The following is a 15,529-nucleotide window of genomic DNA, read 5'->3' as shown; positions in this document are numbered from 1 at the left end:
TCATAAAAATTAACTCAAAATGAATCACAGACCTAAATGTAAGATACAAAATGGTAAAACTCCTAGAAGAGAAAACCTAGATGACCTTGGGAATGGTGTTGATTTTTTTAGATACAATACTAAATACATGATCCTTGAAAGAGTTGATAAGCTGAACTTCATTAAAATAAAATTTTCTGCTCTGCAAATGCCAATGTCAAGAAAATGAGAAGATAAGACACAGATTAGAGAAAATGTTTTTGCAGAAAATACATGTGATAAAGGACTGCTATCCAAAATATACCCAAAAAACTCAACAATAAGAAAACAAATAACCTGATTAAAAAATGGGCCAAACTGCACATTGTTAGAGCTTGGAGTTGAGGCCACTGGCCGATGAACTCACAAGTGTAGGTAGTGTGCTACATGAGGGGCAAGTTTTTCACTAACATCACAAGGGTCTCTGGCCCAATGAGTGGAGTTTCATAGTAATACTTGCTACAAATGTAAAAAAAAAAAAAAAAAAAGGGCCAAAGATCCCTTAACAGATACCTCACCAAAGAAGATATGAAAAAATGCTCCACATCATATATATTAAGAAATTGAAAATTAAAACAAAGAGATACTACTACACATCTATTAGAATGGCCAATAGTATAAAACAAACACTGTCGATACTATATGCTGACAGGGATGTGGAGCAACAGAACTCTCATTAATTGGTTGGTGCAAAACTATGGAGATGGTAAAAAGATCAGTGGTTGCCAGGGGCCAGGGATAAGGAGAGATAAATAGGCAGGGCACAGAGGATTTTTAAGACAGTGAAATTATTGTGTACAATACTATAATGAGGGATACATGTCACTGTACACTTCTCCAAACCCATAGAATGTACAGTACCAAGATGAACCCTAATGTAAGCAATGGACTTAGGGTGATAATGATGTGTCAATATAGCTTCATCAGTTGTAACAAATGCACCACTCTGGTGGGAAATGTTGATGGGGAGGAAATATGCATGCCTTGGGGTAAGAGGTATGTGGAAAATCTCTGTACCTTCCTCTTAATTTTTCTGTGAAACTAAAACTGCTCTAAAATATATAAATTCTTTGAAAAAAATACAAGGCAAATCTGCTATGTGCAGGTCAGACCCCTAGTTGGAAAAAGAAATCAGATGGAGACATCTAAGTTGAAGAATCTGAAAATCTTGACTTCCTACATTTCCCTGAAGCATCTGAGCCTGCAAAAGTGACACATCTCTCCCTATTTAAAAGATAGCACATTCCCCTTCCTTGAAGGCAATTCAGAGACCTCACCTCCAAAAGACAACTGTCCTTCAGGATGTTTCTTCAATCTCCTCCTTGACACTAGACCTGTAACTAGGGTTAAGTTGCATCATAGCACAGCTTTAGATGTGCTGAAGCTGATAAGAGAAGCAAAAGACCATTCCCTAAAAAAACTTCAAGCATGGAATAATAGCAACTGTTGGGGTAGAACGTGTAGAATTGGATTCTGAGTTTGCTTGATCAAAGAGATTGTTCACCTTAGCTCCAGAGCTCTTTGTAAGGTGAGTTTTGTACCTGCATCCCACCTTGATTTCTCCCTCTTCCCTATTCTCTCCCACTCTTCCATAGGTGTTAATTCCAAGGACATACCCTAATAAACATCCTGCATACTAACCTCCATCTCTGAGCAACTTCCTTAGATAACACAACCTGTTACACACAATGTACATCTCCAAACAACTCACTCAAGTACAGAACATACACTGTAGGGATACATATCATTGTTCAAATCAGAAAAGACCTCCTGAGACCTGTCTGAAAATAGAATTGATAGCCTCAAAAGTAGAGGGAGTCCTACCACTTGAATGATTCATGCAGAGATGAGATAATCATGTGGAAGGAATGTGACACAAGAATTTATATTTAGACAACTAAATGAAACAAATAGAGCTCCTTTAGTAGCACACCTAGCTTTCAAACTCTAAAAAAAGGAACTACTTAAGTGGAAGCAGGTCAAACGCCTTGAAACTTCACTTACTTGGCCTTATTTTTCCTTCCTGTGGCCCCCTTGAGTCATTCTTAGGGAACCCTACGGTTCCAGAGAGCACACTTTGAAAATTGCTGGAGTGCTTCCTTCCAGTACAATGATTTTGTGGATTTATGATTTAGTGGGAAGCAAGTCATCTGAAGGATTTGAAACAAAAAGATATTACTGGAGTGTATTTGCTACGCCCTAAGCATTAGAGTTCTCTTAATTAGTAATTCATACAGTCAGCATATGAACTATGATATAATCACATGTTTAAATATGCAATCATTTCTCAACTTGATTGTAATAACTTGTGTATAATAAAAGAGGCCCCCTTTCATTGCTATGTTGAGTAAATGTTAAATTAATCATGGACCCATGCCAAATCTGCTTTTTTTTTTTAAATAAGAAAGACAAATAAATTGCTTTTCCAAGGCTGAATCATGCTGCCTGTCTTCCAAGAGCATTTTTGTAATTATTTCTTTGAATACCCAAGTGATAATATCAATATGGATTCTTAACCTTTATACCAAGCCTTTGTGAGCAAATATGTTGGAAAAGATGGCCAATGATTTCATACTCCTTGCAAGGGGGTAACCCTAAGCACTGCCCCAGTTCTATAACAGACTGAATGGAGCCTCTGATGAAAAGATGAGATAACAAAGAGAGAAATCTTGGCAGGAAAATTACTTTGCTTTGAATCATCATGGCAAGATAACTTGAAAAAGCCAAGATTTCACACAGAGGTTGTTTCAAATATGAAGAGATTCAAAAGTAATACAAAATTCACTGCACCATGTAAGTATAAGGGAATAAAGTATATAGATGTACACCATGTGCAAGAAAACTCATTAAAATCACACCGCTTTGGAGACTTCACAAAGTTTTGAACATTTCACAAGAAAGTCCTTTAACATCTTAGAGAAATAGAGTTGTGTGTTTTGGAGGAGGGAGGGAACTTTCATGTAATTGAGTCTGTCTACCCTTCCCCCTCTTCTTTTTTTTTTTAGCAGATGAGGAAACAATTTCATGGAGAACTTAAGCTACTTATCCACGGTCTTATATCAAGGGTAGCAGGATCATGCACTGTCATTTAAAACTATATACTATAACCTATGTAGTATATTGCTATTTTGGGTAAAAATTGGTTAAAATATATTATGTTGGAATTAAAGTCATTTTTACTTGCCTTTTGTTTCAAAATCCTTTTTTCAGTTCTACTTTCTCTGGAGACTGCCAGGTTTTTCACAATTTGATTCATTCAAGAAGGGTGTTCAGGATGAGGAAAGAATGAACTGATCTCCCTGGGATGAGGAACTTGCCTTTCAGTATGAAAATTCACATATCAGTAATTTCAATATTGTGGTTTGAGAATTGAACACAGATGAAGGAGAAACATTTTTGTTTGCCTTGTATTTTAGAAGAAGCAGTACAGAAGGAGGTGCTGAAGACTGGGGATGAATTAGGAATCTCTTTCCATGAAGTGGATGGAAGCGGGTATCATTATCAATTTAGAGCCTTTGCTCATCTGTCCTTGAAATGTCTGGGCAGTCCCTTTCCCTCATTCTACTGTCACTTGAGTAAATGCTCATTGGCTTCTTTGGGGGACATTATTACAGTATATACTTGTCACCTTACAGGGTACTTCCTTCTGGAGACCTGGTCATTTCTTCAATCAACGGGTTCTAGGTCTAAAGACTTTCCAAAGAAACCTATGACCAAAGAATGATCATAGCTTCTTCTTTTATTTTTTTTTCCTAGATACAAATAATAACAATCATTTAGTGAGGACTTCTCATGTGCCATGTTGGGGTTTTTTTTGAATTTTTTTTTTTTTTTTTTGCAGTACGCAGGCCTCTCACTGTTGTGGCCTCTCCCGTTGCGGAGCACAGGCTCCATGCAGGCTCAGCGGCCATGGCTCATGGGCCCAGCCGATCCTCAGCATGTGGGATCCTCCCGGACCGGGGCACGAACCCGCGTCCCCTGCATCGGCAGGTGGACTCTCAACCACTGCACCACCAGGGAAGCCCTTTTTTTGAATGTTTGAATTCATTGTCATTTCTCTCTAGGTATTTTTTGATTTCCTCTTTGATTTCTTCAGTGATCTCTTTGTTATTTAGTAACGTATTGTTTAGCCTCCATGTGTTTGTGTTTTTTACATTTTTTTCCCTGTAATTGATTTCTAATCTCATAGCGCTGTGGTCAGAAAAGACGCTTGATATGATTTCAATTTTCTTAAATCTACTGAGGGTTGATTTGTGACACAAGATGTGATCTATCCTGGAGAATGTTCCATGCGCACTTGAGAAGAAAGTGTAATCTGCTGTTTTTGGATGGAATATCCTATAAATATCAGTTAAATCTATCTGCTCTATTGTGCCATTTAAAGCTGTGTTTCCTTATTAATCTTCTGTTTAGATGATCTGTCCATTGGTGTAAGTGAGGTGTTAAAGTCCCCAACTATTATTGTGTTACTGTCGATTTCCTCTTTTATAGTTGTTAGCAGTTGCCTTATGTATTGAGGTGCTCCTATGTTGGGTGCATATATATTTATAATTGTTACATCTTCTTCTTGGTTTCACCCCTTGATCATTAAGTAGTGTTCTTCCTTGTCTCTTGTAACATTCTGTATTTTAAAGTCTATTTTATCTAATATGAGTATTGCTACTCCAGCTTTCTTTTGATTTCCATTTGCATGGAATATCTTTTTCCATACCTTCACTTTCAGTCTGTATGCATCCCTAGGACTGAAGTGGGTCTCTTGTAGACAGCATATATATGGGTCTTGTTTTTCTATCCATTCAGCAAGACTGTGTCTTTTGCTTGAAGCATTTAATCCATTCACATTTAAGGTACTTATCGATATGTATGTTCCTATTACCATTTTCTTAATTGTTATGGGTTTGTTTTTGTAGGTCCTTTTCTTGTCTTGTGTTTCCCACTTAGAGAAGTTCCTTTAGTATTTGTTGTAGAGATGGTTTGGTGGTGCTGAATTCTCTTAGCTTTTGCTTGTCTGTAAAGCTTTTGATTTATCCATCAATTCTGAATGAGATCATTGACAGGTAGAGTAATCTTGGTTGTAGGTTCTTCCCGTTCATCACTTTAAGTATATCATGTCACTCCCTCCTGGCTTGTAGAGTTTCTGCTGAGGAATCAGCTGTTAACCTTATGGGAGTTCCCTTGTATATTATTTGTTGTTTTCCCCTTGTTGCTTTCAATAATTTTTCTTTGTCTTTAATTTTTGTCAGTTTGATTATATATGCCTCTTGTGTTTCTCCTTGGGTTTATCGTGCCTGGGACTCTCTGCTCTTCCTTGACTTGGGTGGCTATTTCCTTTCCCATGTTAGGAAAGTTTTAGACTATAATCTCTTCAAATATTTTGTCGGGTCATTTCTCTCTGTCTTCTCCTACTGGGATCCCTATAATGTGAATGTTGTTGCATTTAATGTTGTCCTAGAAGTCTCTTAGGCTGTCTTCATTTCTTTTCATTCTTTTTTCTTTATTCTGTTCCACAGCAGTGAATTCCACCATTCTGTCTTCCAGGTCACTTATCCGTTCTTCTGCTTCGGTTATTCTGCTATTGATTCTTTCTAGTGTATTTTTCATTTCAGTTATTGTATCGTTCATCTCTGTTTGTTTGTTCTTTAATTCTTCTAGATGTTTGTTCTTTAATTCTTCTAGGTCTTTGTTAAACACTTCTTGCATCTTCTGGATCCTTGCCTCCATTCTATTTCCGAGATCCTGGATCATCTTCACTATCATTATTCCAAATTCTTTTTCTGGAAGGTTGCTTATCTTTGCTTCGTTTAGTTGTGTTTCTGGGGTTTTATCTTATTCCTTCATCTGTACATAGCCCTTTGCCTTTTCATCTTGTCTATCTTTCTGTGAATGTGGTTTTTGTTTCAGAGGCTGCAGGATTGTAGTTTTTCTTGCTTCTGCTATCGCTATCTGCCCTCTGGTGGATGAGGCTATCCAAGAGACTTGTGAAAGTTTCCTGATAGGAGGGACTGGTGGTGGGTAGAACTGGGTGTTGCTCTGCTGGGCAGAGCTCAATAAAACTTTAATCCACTTCTCTGCTGATGTGTGGGGCTGGGTTCCCTCCCTGTTGGTTGTTTGGTCTGAGGCGACCCAACACTGGAGCCTACCCAGCTCTTTGATGGGGCTAATGGCAGACTCTGGGAGGGCTCATGCCAAGGAGTACTTCCCAGAACTTCTGCTGCCAGTGTCCTTGTCCTCACGGTGAGCCACAGCCACCCTCTGTCTGTGCAGGAGACCATCCAACACTAGCAAGTAGGTCTGGTTCAGTCTCCTATGGGGTCACTGCTCCTTCCCCTGGGTCCCGATGTGCACACTACTTTGTGTGTGCCCTCCAAGAGTGGAGTCTCTGTTTCCCCTAGTCCTGTGAAAGTCCTGCAATCAAATCCTGCTAGCCTTCAAAGTCTGATTTCCTAGGAATTCCTCCTCCCGTTGCCAGACCCACAGGTTGGGAAGACTGATGTGGGGCTCAGAACCTTCACTCCAGTGGGTGGACTTCTGTGGTATAAGTGTTCTCCAGTTTGTGAGTCACTCACCCAGCAGTTATGGGATTTGATTTTATTGTGATTGCACCCCTCCTACTGTCTCATTGTGGCTTCTCCTTTGTCTTTGGATGTGGGGTATCTTTTTTGGTGAGTTCCAGTGTCTTCCTGTCAATGATTGTTCAGCAGTTAGTTGTGATTCCGGTGCTCTTGCAAGAGGGAGTGAGCGCACGTCCTTCTACTCTGCCATCTTGAACCAATCTCTCCCATAGCTTCTTCTTTTAAAAGTGAGGTCATTTGGGGATCGAGTAACAAATGGAGTCTTGTCCAAAGTGTGGCTTACAGTAGGCAGTGGGACCATTGATTTTTGACCCACCCTGTGGTCATTTTCCCAGTTCTCTAATGTATAATGAGAGTGACATTCTTGCAAGTTTCCGCAACCCACACATCATGGCCTCAGCCTGTCAGATAAGAGCTATCATAGTGTAGAATTTCAAGTGAAAGACTGAAATAGCACTTGATCCAGCCAGGGTATGAAATCAAATCAAAGTATTTTTTGACAAGGAGGGGCTACGATAGATCACAGAGATTAGTGCCATCCTTAAAGATCTCCAAGAAGAGAAGGCTGATTGGAGCAGCTATTCAGTTGGGGTTCACTATGTTGATTTTGAGGGGCCCCTGTTATATCTTGGTAGAGATAGCCAATGGGCAGAGTATATGTATAGCTAGGTTCTTGCAGGCCTTTGACCCTCCAGAGCAATTTGTGTGTGACATCCTAGGGTACATACTTGCTGTAGTTGTAATATGTGTGGTCCTCTCCCCTACAATTAAGTTAGCACTGATATTCTTGTGTATATATATGTGTATTCCCATGACTTGGAACACATCTCTTATCCTTTAATAGGAACTTCATAAAATGTGATGAAATGAAGCATTTCATAGAAGGGGGGGGAGAAAGAAATAAACATATTTCATTTATAAGGAGGCCCAAATGCCTTCTTAGAATTAAGGCCAATTTTCCATGCATTTTAACTTAATGAACCATTCCAAATGTTGGCACATGGACAGCTGCCCCTCAATTAGATGTGCTCACATGTGCTTTTTAAATTGAACTGGACTTTCAGACACCTGGAAATAAATTGGTTTTCATCTTATAGGTGGAATATTTATTTAAAGGTTTCTAATTTGCCCTTTCATCCATTTTAAGGATCTCTGAACATCATTGTTTATAATTGTTTACCAAATTCTATTGAGCACTTCTATTGGAATTTGCCACCACATAGGACAGCCTATTTCACTGGACGAATATAACTGCTACAAAGGTTTCCTCATGGTGAACCAAGATCTCCAACTCCTGCCATGTTTAATGCTTGTTCAAACCTCTTGCCTCTTACAAATAACCTTGTGACTAATATTTGAAGGCTGTCCACCTCTTCCCTTGAATCATCTATTTTCAAGGTCAAATACCTCTCATTTCTTCATTATTGCCTTTGTTAATTGACTTCCAATTCTCAACACTTTTGTCCTCAAATTAGCCAGTCTTTATTTTTTAATGACCAAATGTTCCTAGTTTTAATCATAAACCCCCTTCTTTAATTTTTAATCAACTTTATTGAGACATATTTTACATAAAAGTTTCTCATTTAAATGTATGTTACAGTTAGCAAAAATAAACAAATGGGACCTAATGAAACTTAAAAGCTTTTGCACAGCAAAGGAAACCATAAATGAGATGAAAACAACTCTCAGAATGGGAGAAAATATTTGCAAATGAAGCAACTGACAAGGGATTAATCTCTAAAATATACAAACAGCTGATGCAGCTCAATATCAAAAAAACAAACAAACCAATCAAAAAATGGGTGGAAGACCTAAATAGACATTCTCCAAAGAAGACATACAGATGGCCAAGAGGCACATGAAAAGATGTTCAGCATCACTATTAGAGAAATGCAGATCAAAACTGCAATGAGGTATCACCTCACACCAGTCACAATGGCCATTATCAAAAAATCTACAAACAATAAATGCTGGAGAGGGTGTGGAGAAAAGGGAACCCTCTTGCACTGCTGGTGGGAATGTAAATTGATACAGCCACTATGGAGAACAGTATGGAGGTTCCTTAAAAAACTAAAAATAGAACTACCATATGACCTAGCAATCCCACTACTGGGCATATACCCAGAGAAAACCCATAGTTCAAAAAGGCACATGCACTCCAATATTCATTGCAGCACTATTTACACTAGCGAGTACATGGAAGCAACTTAAATGTCCATTGATAGATGAATGGACAAAGAAGATGTGGTACATATATACAATGGACTATTACTCAGCTATAAAAATGAACGAAATTGAGTCATTTGTAGAGGTCTGGATGGACCTAGAGACTGTCATACAGGGTGAAGTAAGTCAGAAAGAGAAAAACAAATATTGTATATTAATGCATATATGTGGAATCTAGAAAAATGGTACAGATGAACCTATTTGCAGGGATGGAATAGAGACACAGATGTAGAGAATAGATGTGTGGACATGGGCAGGGGGAGGGATGAACTGGGAGATTGGGACTGATATATGTGCACTTCCATGTGTAAAACAGACAGCTAGTGGGAAGCTTCTGTATAGTGCAGGGAGCTCTGTGGTGACCTAGATAGGTGGGATGGGGGACGGGGTTGGAAGCAAGGTCCAAGAGGGAGGGGATATATGTATACATATACCTGATTCACTTCGTTGGGCAGCAGAAACTAACACAGCATTCTTAAGCAACTATACCCCAATTAAAAAAAAAATTTAGGAAGATGTCAAAAAATATATAGAATATTCCCAATATCCTGAGAAGTTCCCTTAGGGCCCCTTTGCAGTCAACCCTAACCTCTAGCCAAGGTAATGACTGCTCTGGTTTCTGTTCTTATAGGTGAGTTTTGCCTATGCTTGAACTTCATATAAAAGGAATCAATCATTAATTGTATACTCTTGTGCTTTGCTTCTTGTGTTCAATATGTTTCTCAGATTCATCTATGCTGTTACATGTTTCAGTAGTTCTCTCCTTTTTATTTCTGAATAGTACTCCATTGAATTATAACACAACTTGCTAAATAATTCACCCACTAGTGGATATTTGCAGATATTTGGGTGATTTCCAGTTTGAGGCTATTATGAATGAAGCTGTTATGAGCATTTATGTATAAGTTTTTGTGTCAATGTATGTTTGTACTTCTCTTATTTAAATACCTAGGAGTGAAATTGCAGGGTCATCCTTTGATTTTTGAAATACAGAAACGAGGGGTCATTAAATTATACCTTTCCTAACTATCTTTCCTAAACAATCTTTCTCTTTCCTAGCGATGTTTAAAACTACTTCTTCTGTAGACATGTGATAGGACTGCCTATGTATACTATATTAAATACAAGCACAAAATTTTGAATTTGAGGCTCAACTCTGCCACTGATTAGGTGTGATATTTGGCAAGTTTCTTAATTTTTCTAAGCCTCAGTTTTTCTCTTCTGCAAAATGGAGAGAACAGAAATACCTGCTTCATAGTTTGTTGTGAGCACCTACATAGTAAGATTTGAAAAATAAATGAAAAACATTTATCCCAGTGCTTACCATAGAGTAAATGCTAAACAGATAAATATACACAGTAGAGTAAGTCTTAAGAGTGGCTTACAAAATGAGCTGTCTATAGAAGAGTGTTGAGAAAGATAAAGGCCAACCTCAAAGGAAAAGAATGGCATGAAACATCAAAAACTTTTTTTCTTCTTCAAAGGCAAAGGGGGAGGGGGTGTACTGGCATTTATGCAATGAAAACAATGTTAACTTATGAGGCAAGGTTTTCTTTCCCCTCAAGAAACATCACCATCACCTCACTGGAGGATTCATATTTGCATCCTAATAAAACATCTCACATCATAGAGCACTTTCTCAATTACTGTAGCTTGAACAAAATACTGCACACTAGCCAGAAAGGATCTCAGTCAATACTAGTTTGGATTGCTTAAAGAGGTCACTGGCAGAATCAGTTAAAAATTAGAAAAAAAGGCAAGGGAATTTAACACAATTTCGCAGTTATTTCTGGAGCTCTTTCCTCACAATTACAAGCTTACGTGCTATTGTAAACAAGCCTCTTAAAGATGACTTTTAAAAAAGAAATAGAGTAAGTAGTTACTTTATGGAGGTCAGAAATTCTTGCTAACAGGAAGAATAGAAAAGCACAAGCAACACAAGAGCATACTATAGGAGTGGTTACTGGGAGCAAGTGACATCATCCTACAGGAGCTCAAAATCTCTGACATTTAGATGACTGATGGAAATGAAAATTATGTGCTGTAAAGATCCATGTTAAATGACACACAGACACTGACCTTGAAGAAGGATGTGGAGAGTTTGAGGTTTCATTTGAATGATAAAGTAATCTTAACCTAATTAATAATTCAATAACTTAGGTTGATGTTTGACATCTTTTTGGATTTGCACTGTGGGAAAACAGAAGGTCGACTTATATTTGGGCATATACTGTATTTGCTACCCCTACTCTAGTGAAATTAAATGTATTGAAACCTCAGTAGATATAAGCCTGTGAATTAGAGACTACTGAGTCTTTTTTCAAAGAGATGGGAGCTGTTTGTCCACAGGCTGTGACTTTGATCATGTGGAACCCATGGCCAATTGAAGTGAGCAATGCCAGACTGTGTGTTTCCTATCTTAAAGAAAGTATCCATTTTGTTAGCAGCAGGAAAGAGTGAGAAATTACCCATGAACAATACTGTTGTTTTCACAACCTGGGACAGAAGTAGTAGATAAAGGGGAATTAAGCTGCCAGCAGCACCACTGTTTCAAAACTTCAGAAATTATTTCAGTACTTTGATAATACATTCAAAATGTAAACCACTGCATATATCAAAGGTGTCCCCCACCCTGATGTGTGTGTGTGTGTGTGTGTGTGTGTGTGTGTGTGTATATATATATATATATATATATATATACACATTTGTCTGTATGTTTGCATATGTATTCATACGCATATACTTTAGATTATAGTCTTTAAGATTACAAAGAGGGAAAGTGCCCAATATTGGTGTAATTTAAGGCATTTTGCATCATAACTTGGAATCATAAGTTGAAATTTTCCCAGCTATGGGACTTTTTAAAGTCATAAAACATCCCAAACTGGTAGGTATAGTGTTTTGGTAAGGTCATTAAAATTATTGCCAAACACGAACATGAGTGTCAAAAGCAGTTATGGGTAGATCTTAATTTGGGAAACTTAGGTTGATCTTGAAAATATGTGCCAGATACTGTGTTAGGTGATTGAAATATATTATCTCAATCCTTAGAAAATCCTTAGATATTATTCTTAAAATCCTTCAATATTTTTCTACTTGAATTAGAGGGAAGGGAAATCAATGTCAGAAAGGTGACTAGTTCAAGACACACAGCTGTGGGGCTGCAATCAAAAGTCAGAAACCCTGCATTTTTTCAAATAGAATTAAGGAGGCAGAGAGAGAGAGTTCTGGTTTGTTTCATTCTACTTCATCATAGGGGATAGAACAGTTTTGAGCATATACTAAGGGCTCAATAAATACTTTCAATAAATAGTTATTCAGTGCAGGAGTAGATGACACTGGCTCCAAAAATGTATATCTCTCCTTAAGGACATTTCTTTTCATTAACTAGAACACACACACACACACACACACACACACACACACACACACAACAGATAGTTTGACATTTTAAAAACTTGATTAGTTAGGCTGCTTTTTTTTTTTTTTTTACGTACGCAGGCCTCTCACTGTTGTGGCTTCTCCCGTTGAGGAGCACAGGCTCCGGACATGCAGGCCCAGCGGCCATGGCTCACGGGCCTAGCCACTCCGCGGCATGTGGGATCTTCCCGGACTGGGGCACAAACCCGTGTCCCCTGCATCGGCAGGAGGACTCTCAACCACTGTGCCACCAGGGAAAGCCCCTAGGCTGCTTTTTTAACACTCATAATCAATGAAGTGTCCCCTACCTGTAGAGACAATCTGACAGTGTAGGCAGTCCAATTTAAAATAAGATATATCGCTTAAAGAATAGTGTAAAAATTCAATAAAATTTAGTATTTGTTTCAAATAAATGTAGGCCAATAATGTCTATAATTTCTGCTGGATAAACATAAAATCATCTAATTTAAGAGCAGAATAAGCCCTTAGAGATCAGCTGTCAACAACCTGTTGGACTACAGTCTCCTCACTGGTCTCCCTAAATACAGCCGGGATGCCCCACCCCCACCCCGCCCCATTCTCTCTTGTGGTTGCAGTCAATGTGATTTTGGAAAAATGCAAATAAGTTAATTTCAGTTTCCTGCTTGGGAATTTCAGTGGCATCTCACTGCTCTGACAATTAAATCCTTTTCTTAGCCTACAAGGCTCTAAATGCAAAAGGAGGTACAGGTCAGACCTCAAAGTCCATGCTTCATTGCCCCCTGGGTCCTTGCACACGCTGCCTCCTCCCTCTTTTGGGATATCTCACACTTCCACCTCATTTACCCTACTTGTCCCTCAGATATCAACTACAGGATCACTCTCTCAAATGCAATTTCTGTGACTCGCTAAGGAAAATTAGGTTTGTTTGGTTTACTGGCTCCTGGACCCCTGTTCCTTTACTTCAGATAACATACCTCAGTTTCTTTTTATAAATCCACTTGCATGAATATGGCACTAGTATCTGTCTCCCCCACTGGATGGCCAATTTCATGAGGGCAGAGACTGGTCCTGTTCTTGCTCACCAATGTACCCCCAGAACAGCATTCACCCCATAGGAGGTCTCAATAAATACTTGTTAAGTCCATCACTTGGCACCAACACTCAACCTTGTTTTCAAGGAAGTGTACCTTGATGCCATGGTACTATTTGTGGAACCACCCTGCAGTCACCCCGTGGGGACTTGAACCAAAACAGTGCACATATGCTAAGTTGTATCTGAACACCAATGACACCACAGTATAGAACCAACACTGAGAGGAAATATCCTGGGGCTGTGATGGATCATATGAGGTATTATCCCAGAACTGCCAAAAGTCACAGAACAAGAGAATGAGTTTGAATTTTAGATGAGGAAGAAAGCCATAACTGAAGCTAGAAAAAAATGTCAAAAGTCAGGTTCTATAGCCAATGATAAAATAATATGAACAAATAAATAACAATAAAAGAATAAATAAACTCTCAACATTATCATCATCAGCAGCAGCAGCACAAACATCATCAGTTTCATCATCATCCAGTTTTAAGGCCCACAATAAGAAGGTGGAAAATGGGTCAGGAATTGGTGTGCAGGATGAGCTGGAACATGAGATTAATCACTCATTAATTAATTAATGAGTAATCTGTGGGTGTGAAGTCTCACGCATTATTTTTATAGAGATGGCTATGAAGTAAAAATGCCAGACTGCTGGGTATTAATATAGTTCACTGGACTTCTCAAGACCTTGTTTTAAAACCTGCCTCTGCTCCTTACCTATGACTTTGGATGAGTTTGTTTAAATTTTGAGCCTCAGTTTGATCATTTGGAAAATAGGTATAGTAACAGTTTGACTTTTTAGGGTCATTTAGAGAATTAAATGAAGCCATTCATGCAAAGTATTTGACCTGGGACTAACCCATGATATGAGCTTAATAAATGGTAAATTGTTACTACTAAAAAGCAAGACTGGGAAGATGACTTCTCAAAATATATCTTAGAAGAGGAAGATGTAATAGATGCCAAAATGGCTAGAAATAAATAAGGAGACTGACATGTAACATATTCTTTGTTTGTCCTCTGTTTTTTTGGGAAAAGACTACTTGTCTCTGTTACACTGTGTTCCCTGGAAACACAAATTAAGAAGTATTGGCCCATCTCGGCATTCCTCATAGTATAGTCCAGGGACCTCTGGCCCTTTAAGGTGATCTTGCAAAATAAAGTCCATGGTCAAAAAAGGGTTTGAGGAAAATACTAAAGGCTCTGAGAAATCTTACAACAAATATCACGTCCCACTCTGTTTAAACTGCTTGATTATAGTACCCTTTCAATGTTGTCAAAATTATAATGCCAATAAGTGTACTTTGTGAACTGTTTATGTACCCCATTCTTTCCCATCTGACAGATGAGGGAATTGAACCAAAGAAAGGTCCAGTTATAAATTTTCCTTAAATGTTATGTTTAAATTAAAAAGAAATATATAGCTGTGAATATCCAAACAATGGGAGCATGAGAAAATGCATATCATGTGAAAACATTACTGATTCATTGAGGATTTATTGTGCTTGCTTAATAAAACTCTATGCTTTTAGTTTTTAAGGTTGGACATGTATATGACATTGAAATGGAAAGCAATAAAGACATATTCCTAAGCCAAACTCTCTTTAGAATTTCAGAACATAATTTTGTCAAGATTTAGATGTGCTGGAATGTCAACATGAGGTTAATGCAAAAAAAGTTCCTGATAAATTAGGAGTTTGGGATTTAACATATACACATTACTATATATAAAATAGATAACTAACAAGGACCTACTGTATAGCACAGAGAACTATACTGAATATTTTGTATGTATACCTGAAACTAACATAATATTGTAAATCAACTATTCTTCAATAAAAAAGTTCTTTTCCTAAAAATCCTTTTTATAATAAATCAGATGGATGACACTCAATGGGGGTGTAGATGTCAGAGGGCATGGTAGATGATGTTTTCCAAAAATGGCCATGGCAATATTTACAGTTCTGCATATTCTTATAGAGCCTTGACATTCCCTTTGAAGAGCCTGAGACAATTTCCTTTTCTCTTGAATCTGAGTGAGAACAGACTGCTCTCACCAGCAGAGTACAGCTTCAACCTATCTTTCTCTCGGGGTGCTTGACCATGGAACCCAACCACCATACTCTGAGGAAGCCCAGGACACATGAAGAGTCGATGTGTAGATGTTCTGGCTGATTGTTTTGATGGTTTCATCTAAAGTCTCAGCCACAGTCAGTAC

At 38.2% G+C, this 15,529-nt stretch overlaps 1 non-coding gene across 1 annotated transcript; it reads left to right on the top strand.

Moving 5' to 3' along the window:
* Positions 1–335: 335 nt before the first annotated feature.
* LOC115857057 (small nucleolar RNA SNORA62/SNORA6 family) lies at positions 336–485 on the top strand. The gene has a single exon (XR_004041102.1). It is a non-coding gene; the product is annotated as a small nucleolar RNA SNORA62/SNORA6 family (small nucleolar RNA).
* The last annotated feature ends 15,044 nt before the right edge of the window (positions 486–15,529 follow it).

The sequence above is a fragment of the Globicephala melas genome, chromosome 19 (assembly GCF_963455315.2).
Source record: "Globicephala melas chromosome 19, mGloMel1.2, whole genome shotgun sequence".
NCBI lineage: Eukaryota > Metazoa > Chordata > Mammalia > Artiodactyla > Delphinidae > Globicephala > Globicephala melas.
Note: the sequence above shows the minus strand (reverse complement) of the source record. Positions and strands in the feature narration are given on the sequence as shown.